Consider the following 21,345-nt stretch of genomic DNA (forward strand, 5'->3'; position numbering starts at 1 on the left):
CCATAGACGATTGGTGTCGTTACGTAAAGCCGTCTTCGGAAAGTATCTAAAATTCGTGCACATCAATGATCAACTGGTATAACATGTACATTAGTACTTTGGCTAATGTACATGTTTTACACGACCATGAATCGTGTAAGACGTGTCATAAATGTCCATATCAAAATTCACGTTTTCAACCAAAATTAAAGTTACGAGCAGGCATGCAATATCAATAACTTGATCATCGCATAGTGTCGACTCATTTTTAATGTTAATTGCTGAATGAGACGATATTCTAGCTCATAGTGATGACGTTACATCAACGGGAGCCAATTATGTATCTGACCACATTACTAGCCAAATCTGCTACAAAACAATCAAAAGACATGGGATGATATTCCTGAATCCAACAGTCGATGCTGTTTTGTTTTGTTTTGTTTGTCCCTGGGCTTTTAGTTCAAAATTTATTAGTGGCGCAATCTCAAACAAAATAGTAAATCATGACTGATACTGTAACTTTTGAGGCGCCCTACAAGTGTGAGTACTGTACCTTTTGTAATTCACTCGTTAACTAATTTTGGGCAATCAAAACATAGCAATCGGTGATAGAAGGTACAATTTCAAGTTATTAGATGAATTGTTTATAAAAGTATTGATGTAAAAATAAAATGTATCAATAAAGGATAATAAATTCTGCACCAAGAGCATTTTATTTACTGACAACATGAACGAAGTACATGGTATTACAACCAATATAACCGCGTACAAAAACAGCGCCCCTAGCTTAAACATAACATTCATTTATTGCTGCGTACAAAAATAAACAAACAGTATTTGCCACCTAATAGCAGGCGATATCGGCAAGTTTGAGTGACGAAATTGTGTGTACACGATTTCGTGATGGTAAATGAACTGTGTATCATAAACGGTACTTAAAAATCTGTAAACAGTCCTATTTTACAGCTCATATTGAGGAAATCTTCATAATTTTAGGCCTGGGTGATCTTGAATATATACCCTTGAATGGGTAGGACGTGGTGTGATGATGAAGAGCGGATTTACGGGAATCCGTAATTACGTCCATCTTACCCACTTTTCTTCTAAACCGGAACCGCAGAATGTCTCTTACAATCGCACATGGCTTTGCACCTTGTACACAATGATGTACGTCTGTTCAATGGCTCCACGCTTTTCGCATGCATTGTGTGTGTAGGGCTGAGTAATGTACAAGGACTTCATTATGTATGACCGAGACTCACAGCAAACAGCATAAAGTCGTAAGGTGGATTCATACTCCGACGCACGACCATCGCCGGCGTCGAACGCAGCGTCCTGCGTCGGTCGCCTATGCCATCGCACGATTTTGTAGGCGTCGTATCGCGTGACTATGAATGCTCACGCGATTATACCATTCTGCCACGTCAAAATGGAGGAGGAGGACGCACTGCTTATTTTAAATGTCCAGGCAATGGCTGTCCTCTACAGGATTCCTTCTTCAGGCTGTCCTTGTTGTCGGATCTGGAAATGTCATATAGACATTTGTAACGTTTTACTTCACATATTAGTAGCTCTTCTGCGTCCGACATTTTAACTTCGTTTTGTGAGGAAGCTCAAGCGTAAAACGACGTAATCAATTCCAATTCCCCGTCTTTCCAGTTTGAACTAGGCGCCTTTGAAAATATGCATAAACATGAGTCCTTGGTCCCATGACCAGAAAAGTGATCATTCATTGGTACGACGCCGCGATCGGACGCAGAGAGTTCAAATTTGTTGAACTCTTTAATATCGCACGCCTGTACCGTGAAGCCCTTAAAAGGTAGGCTTCACGGTGTTCATAGGGTTAACTCAATTCGTTTGAAGTCTACCGAACGTGCCTTATCGGGCTATTCGTATTCGTCATTGTTCTTAGCCTTGATTAATATTATTATGCAATATAAGCAGTGAGTCCAGGTGTCCGAGTCACGCGGTTCCAAGTCGGAGGATTGCGGTGACAGCAGTAAGTCCTTAAAGGGATGGCCAGTGATCTTGGCTCAGTTAACGTTCCGATCATGGTCACCTGGTACGAGGCGTCCAATCATAGCTTCCCAATGGTCTTCAGCTACCAGGGGGAGGCACCTGACATTGTTAGGTTTCTCTCAGGACGGCCTCGTACCCTGGACCGGGTTGCTCCTTTAATTAGTATTCGTCTTCCGTAATCCTGGACTCTGAGCTCGTGACTTGGCATCTGGGTATTTAAGCACTGGGCACGCCGGCTCTCTCTCTCTCTTTCCTCTCTTGGGCGGCCCAGCTTGCATCCAATAGTGTCTAGCTAAATCAGAAACTCCTAAATCAAGTAAGTACAAATAAACTATTATACGATTACTCCTGACTTCCGAGTTCATTCTCTGCTAAGTTAGTATGTCTGCAAGTTCAGCATCGGTCTACGGCACCAGGTCTCTTGGGGAATGTTCGTTAACCTCAGGGACGCTGGGAACACGCCGACCGAACACGCGTCCGGACGCCGATGGCCATCGCCGTCGCACGCGAAAGTATGAATCAACACCACGACGTCGGCGTCGAGAATTTGATCGTGCGTCGGTCGCCGGCGGTCGTGCGTCGGAGTATGAACTAGGCTTTAGGCGGAGCTTTATAATGAGCCTAAAGTATAAATGCTTTGAAGAGAAAAAAAAACCTGTCTATTGTTCTCACACCATGATGTGTACGGAAGCGCCTTGCTTGCTAACAATTGCATTCACATCATACTCTGGAAGCAATCATAATTGTTCTATTCCATATATACTCATCATGTTGTGTAGGCTATATATCCTTCACCTTATTTCTAAGAGTCTTGGACATGTTAGATGAAAATTGATGCTTATCGAATGCAATGTCCGTCCCAAACAGACGGAAATGAGGACGTTGGTTAGAATTCGTGCTTTCATCGTTTGATATGACTTAAAGCCGGATCATGAATAAGTCATGTCAAAGTCATATCATATTGTTTTGAATATTTTTCTTGCTATCGAACCAGGGAGCATCTAGGGATCAGCTGCTGGTGTCAACTTAAAGCGCGCTTTCATTTAGTTTAACAGCAACTTCGTAGGCATAAGTTGGCATTGTGGATAAATCTTGACCGGCGTGAGTATTACACCGGGGCCATTACACTACATTATAGGGCTGCATGGGTTTACACACATAACTCCGCCGTGTAATTGACCTTTAATAGGATGGAGATTCAAAGTTCCAGGTGATATAAAAGTTTTAAAAACCCAATTTAGATTAGGAAATGTTGCATAATATAGTATTTTTCATTTTGAAAAAATATTCATATTGATGATAATCAAGCGCGGTTTCGTTGGTGTATAGCTCTCACCAGTGAAGCATGCACTCCCCGATAAATAAATGTAATCGACATGTAATAAACAACCCGCCCCCCCCCCCCCCGTCAGATCCTCGGTGTGCCTCCTTGTTTAAACTTGGTTCAACTTTGTTCCCGAGCTCGGCAGAAAACTGGACTTTCGAGCGGCATTTTCCTAGGGGTCGGGTAACAATAGTTTCTACAAGTACTCGGTATATGTGCCCCCTGTCCCGCAATGCCCATCGCCACTCCACCTTCAACCCTCCTCTTTCCCGATCACCTTTAGTTAAATGCCTTACTAGTTATCTGTGATGTCACTGATAGCGTACTAACAAAATTGCTATTCGCTGTGCCTAACAGCGCCTGTAGCTACCGGAGTTTCTATTCGGGGATAGTGCCTATTATGGGCACTTTTGGCATATCCCACTGTTAGACTTTGATAACGCTATCAGAGTACGGATTCGTTTGGCGCTGGTGAATCCCGACCGAACCGGTTCAATGAAAAGATGATTGCGACACGAATCCTGAACGTTCGTTTTGAACAAACTAGATGCATCTTAACAATCAAATAATTTTCAAATTTAACATTGTTTAATAAGGACGATCGCTTGTGGGAGATAGTTTCAAGGTTATTATTGACAACAGTGTACAGAAAACATGATTAACAGGTCAGACAGCCCAATTCTATGTCCCACTGGCCACCAGAATTGTACGTTTCCAATGGTGGTCATTACTAACAGGAGGTTATTAATCTTTTGATTGATCTGCTAGGCCTATGTAAGAGAGTATATCAGAGCGATTCATGTAATATAGATTCCGATCCTTGACCAACACAAATATATATGCCTACATCTCCGAAACGGACAACTGAGGTGACGGGCCATGTTAGCCAAATGTCGACTTTAAAATTGAATTGCTCCTAGCCATGACGGATAAGCGACTCTTAGTAAAGAAATCTGGAATCTTGAAGGAATTTTAAGCACGATAAAAGCAAAAAAATAAATTTCAAATTGCCTTTGATTAGGACAAATTATTGATACAATAACATCGGTATTTACAACATGAATAGTCTAATCACGCTGAGCTCCGTTGTCCGACACCTCAATTACCACTGGGAATCAACACAGAATAACTCTCTGCATCTCGTAACAGTGCCCCTTTTTGCAATTTAGGTCACGGTAAATGAATCAATCGTTAATTAGTCGCATAAAACGCGCTAATTTCGAATTTTGAAATTTTTTTTCTAGTAACCTTTTGAAAATTGAAAAAAAACCTCTCTGTTACGTAAGCCAAAGTGTATCCGATGTGAATGCAACTATCAACTTCCGAATGCAGTGCTCCAAAAAGGGCAATAAGACATGTAATTTAATGACTCCGACGACATGCCAACCATTCGTCTCATCTTGAAATAAGGTTAAATTGTCAATGCTTCTCCTAACCTTGATATCCCAAAATGATTCATCACGGTTTGAAACGTTCGGTTAAATTTTCAGGGAGAGTTGTTTCAGTTCAAAGTATCTAATCATAAGCATATTTGTAAATGTTCGGCCAAGTCATAATCAATATGAAATACAAATGTTTCCCTCTGTTCGTTATTCACTCCAACAATTACCGAACACTCCATAATGTCAATACCCCAATTAAACTCCATGCGGAGCAGGGGTAATTACTAGTAATTGTTATCATTATATGGCACTTGCTAGAGGTAGGGGACCCGTAAACCCAGGTCCGAATGTTAAAGGTACGGGAGTCCTTTTGCGCATGCACACACAATTCCCGTATTTCTAGCTTATTCGTACGGAAGTTCTCCCGTACCGTTTTAGTGCGCCAGTATATACGGAACTATAACTTGCAACTTATATTTTTGAGTACCAGTACTCGAGTATACCAGTATATATTGAGTATCCACCGCCCGTATACACCCCCGTGTACATGTACGTGACAAGACTAAATCATGAAATGACATTAAAAATCTTACACAACTAACACTTTTTGTTATAAGATACGGAAGTCTAATTTATGCAGGCCTATACGCAGTTTTAATTGTGAACCTCCTGTATGAAGCCCTTTATTGTCTAATGTTTCTTCACTTGAAATATTCTTCGAAAGTATTTTCACATTCGCACGATATACTAAATTTTGGTTGTTTAAATCAAAGACGCGCTGGGTGTGCCAAAGTGTTAAACAAATGGTCGTCTCATCACGGTTTGGGAGATAAAAGGTGTCGGGTTCACCGCCAGAGGAAATGGAAAACACAACGCATACACACAACGACACAATAGAAATCAACAGGGGCGAATGGCCATGCAGAACGTGTCCCCCCTCGACCCCTACCATTACATATTTCTGTAACAGAGAGAGCGGTCCATCCATGGAACAGCTATTTCCTCATTGTCAAGTTGAGCTTGGTGTATAACGACGTTCGACAATGTTCGCTTAGGAAATGAATACAAACGCTCTCACGCAAGGTCAAAATAACACTCGAGTCACACTTCCACTCACTCCTGCACAACTTGACGAGCCAACACCAGAAATTGTACTACTTATGCCGGGTTGGAAAGAGGACAATCTCCCTTTGTCCACAAAATACTCCAATGCCCTACGAAAGCAGCTAGCAGTCAGGCATCAATCATAGCCTTCCCTTTGCGGGGCTGTTTCTACCAAAAGCGATGGCACAAAGGCCGAGCCCCTGGCGCCTCAAGACCAGAGAGCTCTGGGCAAATTGGCTCATCAGCTGGGTAAAACAATTCATCCACGATATTAAAAATTCTGACCGTCAACCGGGATGATGCTGTCCAATCACCCTTGGCCAAAATGTTGGCTGGGAAGCATCCGGGAGAAGGGAAACTCCGAGAAAAACACATAGGTTGATTGTGCTCTGGGCGATTAAACTAGCTATATGTTGCATTAACCAGCCTAAGTGAAGGATAATCTTACTTAACACCAGCTCTGATGGTGGAGCTGTAGGAGGCAGCCCCTCCAAATGGACGGATGTCCTAAGGCCAACCACCTCTCACAGCCCCAACAATAATAGTTACAGTATAAAAGTGACGTAAAAAAAGAATGACCAGACACCTGCCCGTTTAACTCTATATGTATATGTTGTAGTGGCCAGCCTAAGTGAATTAACCAGCTCTGATGGTGGAGCTGTAGGAGGCAGCCCCTCCCAATGGCCGGATGTCGTAAGGCCAACCACCTCTCACAGCCCAACAGCTGAGTAAAGTGTCGTAAAAAAAGAATGACCAGACACCTGCCCGTTTAACTCTAGTGACACTAATTACTAGTATAGGAACGAGGTACAAATTGCTTTTCAAGCTCTGGCTGCCAACATCTATATACATGTAGATAGGCCTACTATACATGGTCATTATCAGGACACTGCGAATGTTTTTGTTTCTTGCACTTTCAGCCTCTTCATCTGTGGACTACTTCAAACAAATACAAAATGGCCGTGCGTAGCCCCTGGAAACATCTTTACACCATCGCCTGCATGCGCAGCGATCACATGTGGGCAATTATGACCCATGAATCATGTGTTTGGTCGTAACATGTCCGTACTGTTTCTACATGACAACAATTGTTGTGGCTTATCAAATTATTGCAAAATTGAGTATACCTCTCTCAGGGTACGCACAAATAAAGATACCAGACACGACAATACAAACATATCGTCTTTGGTAAAATATTTTTTCACCAGATAAAAAAGTATCAATATATTAAACAAGAGGCCCAAGGGCCTGGCGCTCAGCTGAACTGGTGAACAGGAGGGAGGGCTAGTGTGTTGATGCAGTCAAATGTTTGGGATGGTGTTAGTTGCACTGAAGAAAAGACAACAACAAAGAGTTGGTAAACAAAATAAACTTTATTGTTCAAGATTGACCTGCCCAGCAGGTGATTGGAATTTACTTAAAAAGGTTGATTAAAATTAAGAAAATCACATGGGAATCAGATATATTCATGAATATAATATAAAAGTAAAAAAATTACACGGGAATCCCTGATCAAGATGGTGCTATGGAATAGAATAGATACAAGGCGAGTCAATAAAAAGGTAATCCGAGATTAAATTTGCCATGTTTAGGAAGAAGGTTTTGCTTTAAATTATGGTTGCTTGTGAAAGTAGTAGCTGGTTAGTTTTGGATAACCTTTTTTATGAGTTGCCTTAAATAAAACAGACATGTAAAAAGCATGATATTTTGATACGTACAAATGAATGTTTACAATTACAGGCAGTGTTAACATAAATAGACTTATTGGATTAGGCAATAGATTTTGAGAGGTTTATTGGATTGCACGGAGGCAATAAATCTTGGATTGCCTAGATGCAATCAACCTTTTTCCAATAGGTGCGACCCTGATGGGGAGGCAAATTCAATACCACAACAGCCACCAAATTCAGCGAAAACAATGGGTATCAGCACCTAGTATCTGAAAATAGAAAAAAAAAATGAATGATTCATCATTCATCAGTCACTACTTTATATCTTGATACAAACAGCTGTACAATCACTACGCCTACATGTAGATAAATCTTTTTTTTTCAAATTTTTAAAAAATAGATAACAAAGTAGACAGCAGACATCACTCCCTAGTTTACATTCTTCAACTTGTCTCCAGAATCACAACCTTGCAAGTCACAACCTTGTCTCAACATGCACAACCTGTCTCAGAGTCACAACCTCATCTCTTTATGGACAACCCGTCTCTCCGAGTCACGAACTCGTCTCTACATGTCTTGGAGTCACAACCATGTCTGATACTCTATAAATGTCCAACAGGCCCACTGGATGGATTTATAGTGGATACACTCTGCGCTGATCCAGGAAAATACATACTATTAGGCCTATGTCATTTATGGTACGCATAGGTTACGCGAAAGCGAAGACAAATAACAATTGAAATAAATCCAAGGTGAGACATACCGTAGTAGGCCTAGCTGTAGCACAGCATCAGAACAAATCAAATGTCTGTCAGTGAGTGTAGGCTACCGAATTCCTTACAAACTACCAACCATGCATCACACTGTGCATGATAATGAACCACTGGCACTTGATTATCAAACGCATATTTGCATATTTAACGCAATCTAAACGTTTTTCGACCAGCATCACAGAAACATGACAGACTTACCTTGCACTTCAGAAGTGAACAGAACATAGAAATGCGAAGAATCGATTTTAGAAATATAAATTATTTACGAAACTCTCAGACTAGGTTTAAAAACCTGCAAATAGAAACAAAATAATATAATTTCCGCTCCTAGCATTGTGTCTTGCCCATAGGCCCTAATGGTAAGCCATTTTTTCATATTTTCCTATTTTCTGTTGTTTTATTGTTATTGACAGAAGCGACCCGTCATTGAAGAAGGGAATTCCGTTGACGTCATTAGCGGGAAATTCCTTCTAATCAGCGCTAATTTAGACAATAAAACAGCGATTTTAGATTAAAACGCCCAATTAGATAGCAATAACGTCTACCATTGCGGTGTTTACTACCAACAACACCTTGTGCTTGCTTACATTAACAAGAGGCCCAAGGGCCTGGCGCTCAGCTGGATGACCTAATAACATAGGACTGAGGATATAAAGTAGTAAATATATGCTTTATACTACTGTTTGAAGGTCAAGAGAACACGTTATACCACTAAAATTTCCAATGCAGAGCTGCCAGCTGGATGAAATATGATTGAACTAATCAGCCATGGTATGTAAATATTACAGGAGGCAACGGAAGATATCCCTAGTTCAGTATGTTGTATCAGTAGCTTTACAGAAAAAAAGTGTCAGAGAGGATGAGACCTCTCCATGGACAACTGTGGTATGTCCAGGCTGGGTTGTACAGCACAAGGATACAAAATGCTGTCTGTAATTGAGAGGTATCCTGATTTAACAGAGGTCAAAATAAATAGAAATTACCAGTTTGGGACTAGCACCACTTTCTTTTTTTTTTAATAAGGTAGAGATTACAGGAGTCAACAAAATTAATTTTATTGAGAGAAATTGACCTGTCCTGCAGGTGATTAGAATTTACAATACAAAGGGTCGTTTTTCATGACATTGTGCTCTACTGCGTATTCCTAGTCATAGTGAGTCGATCTGGAACCAATCTATCCTTGGCGCAGACAGGTTCAAATTGGCTATATCTTGAATAGATCGAATTGCGATGAAAATCTAATGCAATAAAGGAGCAATATCGAAGAGACAAATTAATCTAACCAATTGTCCACAGACTCGGACCCTGAAATGGCACGATGTATGCGTGCATATAAAAGTATATCAATTGGTCCCATACAGATGATGAAGCAATGTCAATATGCCTTGTTCCTTAGTCAGCAATATGCCCCTTTTTATACGGAGAAGAAGGAGAACCCAGATAGGCCTTCACATGTCGGCTTCCAAATGGCTCGAACCAACTGTACTATCACTACTATAACTTTAAAATGCGTGCTCCTCCTACATGTAGCAATGTCTCGGCCAAAAAGGCACTTAGTCGACAGGCAAGCTAGATGTTCAGCACCGTGAGCAGCTCCTTGGTAAGGCCATGTCAGGTTCCGCGCGCCTCATCAGATCCATCAAGTATTGAAAGCTGTGGTGAGCTGAGCACATAAAAGACCATGGTCACCTTAATTTGAAAATCCCTTCATAATCAAGGGCTACCTCTGACTAAAACAGCACAATAGACCACCAATTTGATCCAGCTCCTAACTGCGGGAAAACCCAAGTCCAGCAACCAAAAGTACCAAAAATACATTTTTGTTTACATTTGAACTGCACACATGTGTTTGTTTACAATTTCATTTCCCGCGAAATCTCGAAAATCAGGTGACCTGCAATTGTGGATTGAAAATAACATTAACATCGGTTCAGCAGGTCAGCAGGTATACCGGCTGTTCCAATCATCCCCTACAGCAAGCCGTTCAAAAGGTAATGTTATTCACCCCACAGGGAGTGCAAGTAATTGATTAAGCCCCTGCATAACTTAACAGCAATGGCTTGGCTTCTGTGAGTGGTAAGGAGAATTGACAGTTTTTTTATGGGAGTAACATTATTGTGTTGCTTAAAACGTCTACTTTTTACTCATGTAAGAATCGTAGTACTAATAATAACTTCAACTTATTTTCCAGTTATGATAACACAACACGCATCTTCATGATCATGATCTTTCTCAAACTAACTGAATGACCTAATCGCCTTGGACGCACAACCTAACCACATATCAATCCGCCCCGACGATCGACACATCCATTCGATTCGATAACCCTCGATAAAGTTTGATGAATAAACTAGAACTGAGATTTCACAAGAGCACCTGTGAATTCATGACTCCAGGGTTGTTTTGAGGGCGATATTGTAAGAGTTGGTCTTGAGTATGGGGACGTGAAGGTCCGTGTGAGGCACCTGGGGAGAGAAGACTAGTTGAACGATGGGATCATGGAGGTATAAATAATTATTTATACCTCCATGATGGGATCTGACACGGACACTACTATTGATCTCATTATATGAATACCATTTAATTACAAATGAAACGGCCAGGGGTCATTGTGCTCACCGTATACATCTTTTAGTAGGCAGGATCATGCTTAGTTTAGAGGTGAATATGGTGAACACAATCAGGCATGAAGACTTTTTTTAGATGTGTATTGATGTCAAGTAATAAGACAGGGCAGTATATATAAGTTTATGATCCAACCAATAATTGTCTATGACATCAACAAGATCAATATCGTGTGATTGCTAAGAGTCCCTGCAATAAAAAATTCATCGAAAAAAAAGTCATTAATAAGCGAGATATTGCATGTCATACTTTTTCAGTTTTGACTCCCTGGTGGCCAAATCAAGAATCAGATCAGGCCAAAATTCGGTGTCAGAGATTATCTGATGTAGGGGGTTACATGTACCAACTTTCAAGTTCATAGCTTCAGCAGTTAAGAAACGTGCCATAGTTACACTCTAATGGCCAATTTACGCCATTTGACCTCTGTGACCTAGAAAAGGAGGTCAAATCCAAAAATCGTAGGACATGTGGTGTATCCTTGCTAGAAGTCCCTGCCATAAAAATTTTATCGAAAACAATTCACTCAAATAAGCAAGATATTGCACTTCTTCCTTTTTCCATTATGGCCCCCTGGTGGCCGAATAAAGAATCAGATCAGGCCAAAATTCGGCATCAAAGGTTATCTGATGTAGGGGGTTATATGCACCAAGTTTCAAGTTCATAGCTTTACTGGTTAAGAAACGTGCCATAGTTTACACTCTAACGGCCAATTTACGCCATATGACCTCTGTGACCTTGAAAAGTAGGTCAAATTGAAAACCCGTAAGATATGTGATGTATTCTTCCTAAGAGTACCTACCATAAAAATTTTATCGAATACAAGTCACTTATAAGCGAGATATCACACTTTTTAGATATCCACTTTTGGCCCCCTGGTGGCAAAGTTGAGAATCAGATCAAACTGAAATTCAGCACCAGAGGCTATGTGATATAGGGGGTTATATGTACCAAGTTTCAAGTTCATAGCTTTAGTGGTTAAGAAACGTGCCATAGTTTACACTCTAACGGCCAATTTACGCCATATGACCTCTGTGACCTTGGAAAGTAGGTCAAATTGAAAACCCGTAAGATATGTGATGTATTCTTCCTAAGAGTACCTACCATAAAAATTTTATCGAAAACAAGTCACTTATAAGCGAGATATCACACTTTTTAGATATCCACTTTTGGCCCCCTGGTGGCAAAGTGGAGAATCAGATCAAACCAAAATTCAGCACCAGAGGCTATGTGATATAGGGGGTTATATGTACCAAGTTTCAAGTTCATAGCTTTAGTGGTTAAGAAACGTGCCATAGTTTACACTCTAATGGCCAATTTACGCCATATGACCTCTGTGACCTTGAAAACAAGGTCAAATTAAAAACCCGTATAATATAAAATGTATATTTGCTATGAGTACCTACAACAAAAGTTTTATCGAAAACAAGTCACTAATAAGCGAGATATCACACTTTTTAGATATCGACATTTGGCCCCCTGGTGGCCAAACAGAGAATCAGATCGGACCGAAAATCAGTGTCAGAGGTCAGCTGACCTAGGGCATTCTGTGTACAAAGTTTCAAGTTCATAGCCCTAGCAGTTAAGAAACGTGCCACTGTTAGGATACGACGACGACGACGACGACGACGACGACGACGACGACGACGACGACGACGACGGACACAGCGCTATCGTATAGACTCCCCTTACGGTGAGCCAAAAAGTGAAAACAGATCATATCATATTCCTTGGCATAAATTAAAATAGGAGTGCGGGAACAAGGTTTTTTAGCAGGAGGAAAGCGAGAACATTTTGCGCCGTCGTATTCCGATTTGGCTGGTTAGTGGTGAAATCTGCTTTTAATTTTGCATAACATATTCGTTTTTCTAGTTCTAACGTTGTCTGAATTAAAGATGCTTTCCCAATGCTTGAGACATTGCCAGGAAAACGTGACGTCATTTTGGGCATTCTTCTTACCGCACGCCCTCTCTCTCCGTAAAAGTTCCTGACATGATGTGAAGTGGGAGGGCGCACAATGGGAACCACACTGCCGCGATGTTAATAGTTTCTATTTATAGAATTCAGCGGCAGAGATTTTAGGCACGGAAAAAGTGGATTAACTCGGCTAATCTCCATGGATTTTACCCAGGAAAGTTTTCAAGGCGAGAGAAACATCTGATTTAAGTACTGCGCTTATTAGATTTCATGTTCAGGCCGAAGATTGGCCTAAAACGTGGACAAAAAGAGTGCATTATCGAGTGTTGGAGAGGTCACGTGATTGGACGAGAAACCTGAACAAAGTTTTCGTGCTTTTAGCTGTCAACATCAATGGCTATAATATACTCCTGCAGAATAGTAGCACTAATAGAACTAATTTCCGAAGTTTCCAATAGTTTGAACACAAATCAGAACATCACCCATCAGCTGGACTCAGATCTGCATAAATTACAATAAATAATGAAGTCGTCGCTTCAATTTCGCAAAGAAAGTTGACTCCATTCGAAGGTTGTTTTGACCAAATTCTGTTGAACTCATCGTTATAAGGGCATTTGAACACATTCTCATTGATCTTTTCTATAAACGTGTGAAGTTTCGTACCAAAATACGTTTCCGTAAAGGCTTAAAAAAGAAAATTTGTCACTTACAAAATCATCGCTCCGGTAGAAATAAAAAGGTCACCGCCATTTTCTTGATGATAGTACTCCAGGTAACCTCGGCGGGAAATTTAAAGCGGGGTCATCCGGGGTCAAACAACAGTTTTGCTCACTACCGCCAACTGGTGATACAAATCGACACTAATCTATTTTATATCAAAACTTCTGTATCATGAAAACCTTTTCAACTTTATTTCAAGCTTTTATCTGCTGGAATAGAGCGTCAAAAAATTGTTTTTTCATTTACGCATTTTGCCCCCTGGGGAGCTGAATTTGAGTCGAATCGCCCAAATTTTTTTCCGTAAGCAACATTTTCTGCGGTGTTTATAAGCAAGACTAGATTTGAAGTGCCTCGGTTGTATGATTACAAAATGCCCAACTTTGTCTACAGATGGCTAGGTGGAAGGATGGCAGGATGGATGGAAGGAAGGACGGACACCAATCGAATAGCTATTTGACTAGCTCCGCTGACTTTGTCAGCTGAGCTAAAAAATCTGAGCCATATTGGGCGAAATCATCGTCTAAAACTTCGCGAATCGAGAGCTCATATGCCCAGACCGAGCATAAACCCTGAATGAGCATAGTAATAATAGTAGTTCCCCGCGAATTTTGAAAACCACTTGGCTTCTTGCCAATTACATAACATGTGATAACACCACTTAAACTTCGTCGAAATTTAAAATTTTTGGTGATAATTATGCAAATCTTTGTCTTTCAGGGGAAATAAGCTGTTGTTTGTCCAATGAATAATTCATTAATAAGTCAGCTGAGCTAAAAATCCATGAAGCTTTCATCCATAATCAATCCCGGTGAATTTTCCCTTGCTCAGTCGGAAGAGTAAATTAATGCCTTATAAGCCAGAGGTCCCGGGTTCAATACCTGGAATGACCTGTTACATTTGGCGCACATCGTGGTTAAATGATAATAATAATCTATTTCCTCGATGCTGGGTATGAATTGGCTCATAAATTAACTCCTTGTATCTCGGAAGAAGAACACGATTGCGAGGACACAACTTTCCCGGACGGGGGAGTATGTGGTGGTGGCATAATATAATAGCCCTGGCTAGTGGGAATTTCCCTATGGCCCAGTCTATAGAGTGATAACCGTTGAATCAGAGGTTACGAGTCCAATCCCCGGCATGATCCAGGTGCTTTTCGTCTGTTACAAATGCAACAAATTGTAAATATCTATCATTGTTATGATAGTAAGTGCTGAAGAACATTTCAATGTATACGTAGTTTATTGTTCATTTACCGCATTGTCGGATTTTTTATTCTTTTATCTCATTGACATTATTCGGACATTTTCAACGGCAAGAATATTTATTGATGTTAACATCAACTAAGCAGACAACCATTATTTTCAGGTGGCAACTTGGGGTTGATAAGTGTGTACTCTCCAAGAAAATAAAACTAGAATGTGCTATTTAATAAGATCTAATTTAGTGATCACTCTTTGAGAAAACAAGAAGAGTGAAACGTGGATTTATAGATGATCCCCGGTGATAATGAAATGATTGCGAATTTACACATGCAGGCGTGCTGAAACCAATAAACGCACCGAAGAACATTATAGCAGAATGTAAAATATATTTCAGACGCAAACTAGTTGCTTTTCTATTCCCATGCTTTCTGCTCATTTAGAAAGAGGGATCACTAAATTAGCTCTCAATATAAAGAGCCTGTTAGTTTCTCTCTTACTTCTTTAGATAGTGCCGTATTAAGTAGAGCAGTGCAATAATGACCCTGAAAATGGATCGGAGGCATGTGCCAGTCGAAGGTGACGTTTCAATCAGGGGTCAACACTGTGTATGGCCTCGATTTAAACATTCGTTCTGGGCATGGGGCGTGGTTTTTAAAATGTCGTGAATCTAAAATCCTCCATTTTACCTCCATTTTACCTAATTTTGAACAAAAAAGCATCTTGGCCTACACATTTTCTTTCTCAGATATAGCAAGACGTGTTCACCGGGTTTACGAAACTGTTGTCATATGCGCCAAAATTCTTTTCGGCTGATTTATGCCTGTGAAGTTGGCAAGCTGTGAAACAATAAGGCGTGATGAATGGCGATCACAAAAGGGCATCCGAAATTTGAGTAACTACACACAGTCATGACACATGAAACAGAAAAGTCAATCAGCGTCTTGTTGTGAATCAACGGGATCCGTTAAAAAAAATCCAGAAAATATCAGGCTTATAAATAATTGCTTGCTTCCACCTGCGAGGCACACTGATGAACTCAGGATGATATGAATGCATCTTCAAGTGATTTCGTGCCAAAACATCGACAAAGTAAACAGACTGTCCCGAAGGTTTCCGAATGAGCACATGGAATATCTGACAAACATAAACAAAGATGGTGATTGGTTGAAGCCAAAAGCACGTGTGGAAAATCTCGTGGAAATAAAAATGTTGCGTCCGGGATGGGCACTGTCATTCTTGTAACACTTCAAAATACATGAACTGCATGAATTGTTTACTACTTGTTCATGGTTAGGTCGTCCCTATATGTATATGTGTTCAGCATGATGATGAGGTTCTATGCAACCCGACTAACATTATTTTTTCACGATAAACGTAATGGCGTCATTGTTGTTACCGTTGTCGACAGAGATGCAATCTACAGGCTTAGAGATGCGCTGCACTTTCTTATCTTGAAGTGCAAAAATTGGACATTAGTTGAAAGCGAGGAAGCATTGTGCGTTTTATTAGTGTATACACACAGAAGGTGCATAATCATTGGCCTATAATGACCTTCTGAACCGATCATTGAAACGGCAGGCGACGTGTGGAGGATGACGTCATTGTCGTTACCGTTGTCGTTTATCGTTCGAGTTCTTAACCTCCCTGCCATCCCCCGAAAAACGATAGAATTATTGAATTTTAGAGAGATAAGAGTTTTAAAGATATATCTGTATCAGTATTGAAAACGACAGGGTCATGTTACGGCTTTTTGCTACATACAGAATCCATATCGATCTCGGATCTCGGATCACGGATTTCGGATCTCGGATTTCAGATTTCGGATTTCAGATTTCAGATTGCTGATCTCGGATGAGCCTTCTCGGCTTTCGTAGATAACAGCTCTGGAGCACATTCCAACCACCTGCGAGCAGGAGATCATGAAGGAAACCTTATATGGTAACCAAGGCATTCCGAGCTGCTGGCGGGTATATAATTTTGTACGGTGGGGCAAGATTAGCGGTGAGCGTTATTGACTTCGCGTGGCGGCAACATGCTAACTTCAATAAAGTTAGCGTTAGCGTTTATCGTATGACTTCTTAACCTCTCTTATGTCAAAATATGATATGACTATATTTCCTTGTTGATTTCGAATTTGGTGCATATAAATATTGAACAGCTACATAAAGAACACATTAATTTGGTAGATTCTGTAGAAATATGTTCGCTTTATATAAAATTGGCGCATAGTAAAAGCGTTTTCTTGGTTCTTTCATTTGGAAATGTACATTTCCATGTGGTTTTATCTACGTTGTGTTGCTGATATCTGTTTATCGACGTATATATTGCGTAAATCCGATTGTATATATACTTCGATGGTGCATTCGACTAGATCAAAACCAGTTTACAAGCGTTAAAAAGTTCAAGAAAGGCCTCATTCTCAGAAAGCAGGCAAGTGACTTGTTTGCTGAGGCGAAGAGTCCGGTGTTGGTAGTCAACCAGGATGTCGAGGAAGAAGAGAAGGAGTTAGGTGATGAGGGACTCGGTGCCGAGGAATCTGAGCTAATTGTTGCAAATTGGGACTTTAAACTTCATAGCTGAGGCCGAGCAAGAAAAATAAGCAGTCGCCACATAATAATATAGGCTTGCTCAAATGGCGGAGGAGAAAGCGTTTGTCATGAGCTTTAACGGTGAAGGCGAAAAGATGATTTGGAGGCTAAAGTGAAAATCTCCACTGCCAAAGCAGAACTGTTGGCTAGATTTGAGGTCCCTGTTGGAAAACCTGTTAGTGTTTATAGGTCAAAATCAAGTTGCACGTTTCTAAATCTTAAATTCTTATCGCATGACATGAGCGTGCAATACAAACGTTCAATAAAAATATTTTATTGCACGAGAATGCTCGAGATCATTTCTCGTGCAATCCAGACTCTTGACTGTTGAAAGACAGTCGACTTTTAAGTCATTTTCATTGTCGTCCTTTTTCTACATTATTGCGTTGGAATTCAGCCATGTCGCGAAGTCACGACGATGTCATGAGGTTGTGACGTCGTCAACTCAGGTCTCAGTAGGAGGGTTTTTTTTGGGGCATGGCGATTTAGCGGATCCTGCGGATTCTGCGGATTCTGCGGATTTTGTGGATTCTGCGGAATCTGGTCTGCAGCGGATTGGTATCCGGTCGTTTCGCTCCCTGACGTTTTCGCCCCCAGCATTTTCGCCCCCAAACTTAGCCTAATACCATTAGGCCCCACGTGGTGGCACTGAAGGTGGCCGCTGCCGTGATGTAATGTAATCAAGCTAAATCAAGAGAGTGTCTGAGAGTCACTCTACCCAAAAATTAGTCGTTTCGCCTCCTGGGACTTGGGGTGGTTTAAGGATTGTTGCCAGGATCTCGGGCTTGTCACCTGTCATCGCATGATCTTGCTGGCTGTTTAGTCATCAAGAGTGGGATGATTGACTCAGGTGGACGTTTTAGAAAAATCTTTTATTTATTATCATGAGAGTGGGAAATTCTCTGTTTAAACTGATTTGTCATCTGGGAGTCCTGGACATCACCAGTCATCATGTGACTTGAATATCTTAATAATGGATCATCAAGGCAATCGTATGTTGCTCGTGCACAATTTTGCGATGTTGTAAATTAAAGAGAGACGTGTCGACCAGGCCAGTGTAGAAGTTTAAAATGTCCCCTGGAAAAAGTGTCCGTCCCTATTGTATTCTGCACTATATTAACAAATTAACGAATGAGCGAGAATGACGTGTGTTTTTCGGGTGCATAACGACTTACACGATTACTGGCCAACTCGGCCTATTAACAACTCGGCCTGGGTTATAGATCACGGTCAATGGTCTCATTAGGGAGGGTTTTTTTTATTCATGCGCGGCCCCCCCCTCACCGTAGTTCCTAAAATCATTGATTTCTCGGTCCTTACAGTATGTCAGTGTTGATTCAGCAGTTGTTTTGGCAAAGACATGTTTTTTGGCAGTTTCTGAAACCTAGAGCGCTACTCAATAGGCGGCTTACAAGAAACTACGCATTTATACTGTTGTTGCCGACGTATGTGTACACTGAACTTGGGATGTGCATCGGCCCCGTGTTGAAATGCGGTCCAGTGCCAGTTGGTGCGTTTTTCGCTGATTTATGCAAAACTCAACATATCCGTCTCAAAAGTTCAATGGTTGACCCTCGATTTTTTTGGATTTTTGTGTAGCGTATGCAACTGTCTTTCATGGGAGAATGGTCACTGTAAGAATTATTCAGGAAGAAATGTATAATATTTGGGGGTTTTCGTGATTGTCCGGCCCAATTGGCAATATTGCCATTTGGGATGGTGAACAGAGCTAGGAGCAAATGTGACGCTTATGATTTATTTAAAGAAATAAAATGCCCGATTTAACATCCTGCAGAATCATGGGAATCGGGCGTTTCCAGTGATATACGACACAAATGAGCTGTCCTCATGCATTCACTTTGGAAACGCATTTTAAAATAGATGTTACGTCCTGTTAATGGGGCACGTCATCATCGCGTACATTTGGGGAAAACTCCCTAACGAGACCAATGTGGAAATCGTCCGATAATAGAATGCAGACATTTTTTTCATGCATGTTGGGGTTTTTCCGAAATGCTTGATAATCTTAGCGGTTTAGACAATTTAACAGTTATGGAATATTACAAATATTTATTATAAGGATAATTTATCATAATATCGATATTCTCGAGCTGTTTTTATGCCGATTCCGCCCAGATTCCGCAGGTTCCGCAGAATCCGGAGGATCCGCTAAATCGCCATGCCCGTTTTTTTGTATTCATGCGCGGCCAACTCCTAACCGTAATTCCTAAAAAATCATTGATTTCTTGGTCCTCATAGTATGCCAGTGTTGATTTAGCAGTTGTTCTGGCAAGGACATGTTTTTTTTGAGTTTTCCGAAACCTAGAGCGCTACTCAATAGGCGGCTAACAAGAAACTACGCATTATACTGTTGTTACCGACGTATGTGTACACTGAACTTGGGATGTGCGTCGGCCCCGTGTTGAAATGACGTCCAGTGTCAGTTGGTGCGTTTTTCGCTGATTTGTGCAAAATTCAACATATCTCAAAAATTCAATGGTTGACCCCCGATTTTTTTTTGATTTTTGTGTTGCGTAAGCAACTGTCTTTCACGGGAGGATGGTCACAGTAAAGAATTATTTAGGAAGAAATGTATAATATCTGGGGTTTTCCGTGATTGTCCGGCCGAATTGGCAATATTGCCCGAAAGCTCTCGGCCTGCGGTCTCGAGTTTTCCGGTCGTAGAAAATCATCTCGTGCAATCTGGCTACCCGGATCAGCCACTCGTGTGGTTTTCTTATTGTATCGATAATTAAATCCACTCGAATCATTAATGAACAAACCACAGACTTAATACCAATATGAAAACTAGAGGCATCTACAAGTAAAGTAATTTGTTACACTAACAATAAAATAAGACGATCCATGGCCATTTTAAAGCTGCATTCGTTATGTGATGATTCTTAACACAGCTGGTCTTCATACAGTCAAAACGGTCAAAATTCAGATTTTGGCACAATCACTTCCAGTGAGGCTATCGATGAAATGGATTGTGGATGCTGGTTACGAGTGGATTGACAACGGTATCAAATCAATAAGAGGAGATTCCTTACAAAGGAAATTTATCCATTAGTAACAACCATAAAGGAACATTTTACCACAAACATGAACATTGGAAGCAGTTACAAACACACAGATCAATGGTTTGAAATTAATCACAATAGTGGCTCCACACAACGTCTATATGGGGAACTTCCATTTTTGCGGAAAAGCGCCACCAAACGTCTATTTGAGTTATTAACAAAAAGCTGAAAACACGACAATATATGTTTACTAGCATTGTACCTGTGGCGCAGGCAGGTTCAAATGGGCTATACCTTGAATAGATTGAATTGCAATGAAAATCTAATGCAATATCAAAGGAGCAATATTGAAGAGACAAATTAAACCAACCATTTGTCCACAGACTCGGACCCTGTGCGTGCTGTATGCGTGCATATAAAAGTAAATCAATTGGTCCGAATGAGATGATGAGGCAATGTGAATATACCTCGTTCCTTAGTCAGCAATATGCCCCTTTTTATACGGAGAAGAAGGAGAACCCAGATAGGCCTTCACATGTCGGCCTCCAAATGGCTCGGACCAATTGCACTATCACTACATGTACTAAAACTTTAAAATGCGTTGTTGATGTTCAGCACCGTGAGCAGCTCCTTGATAAGGCCATGCCAAGTTCAGAGTGCCTCTTCAGATACATCAAGTTTTGAAAGCTGTGGTGAGCACATAAACATACCATTGTAACCTTAATTTGAAAATCCCTTCATAATCAAGGGCTAGCAATATACGATAGACCATCAATTTGACCCCAGCTCCTTACTGCGGGAAAACCCAAGTCCAGCAACCAAAAGTATCAAAATACATTTTTGTTTACATTTGAACTGCACACATGCGTTTGTTTACAATTTCTTTCCCGCGAAATCTAGAAGATCAGGTAACCTACAATCGTGGATTGAAAATAACATTAACCTTGGTTCAGCAGGTCAACACGTGTACAGGCTGTTCCAATCATCCCCCTACAGCCAGCCGTTCAACAGGTAGTGTT

At 40.8% G+C, this 21,345-nt stretch overlaps 1 protein-coding gene across 1 annotated transcript in view; it reads right to left on the reverse strand.

Moving 5' to 3' along the window:
- LOC135499222 (uncharacterized) overlaps positions 1-21,345 on the reverse strand; it is a 407,058-nt gene that overhangs the window by 357,995 nt on the left and 27,718 nt on the right. The window lies entirely within an intron of this gene.

This window comes from Lineus longissimus, chromosome 14 (assembly GCF_910592395.1).
Source record: "Lineus longissimus chromosome 14, tnLinLong1.2, whole genome shotgun sequence".
Classification (NCBI taxonomy): domain Eukaryota; kingdom Metazoa; phylum Nemertea; class Pilidiophora; order Heteronemertea; family Lineidae; genus Lineus; species Lineus longissimus.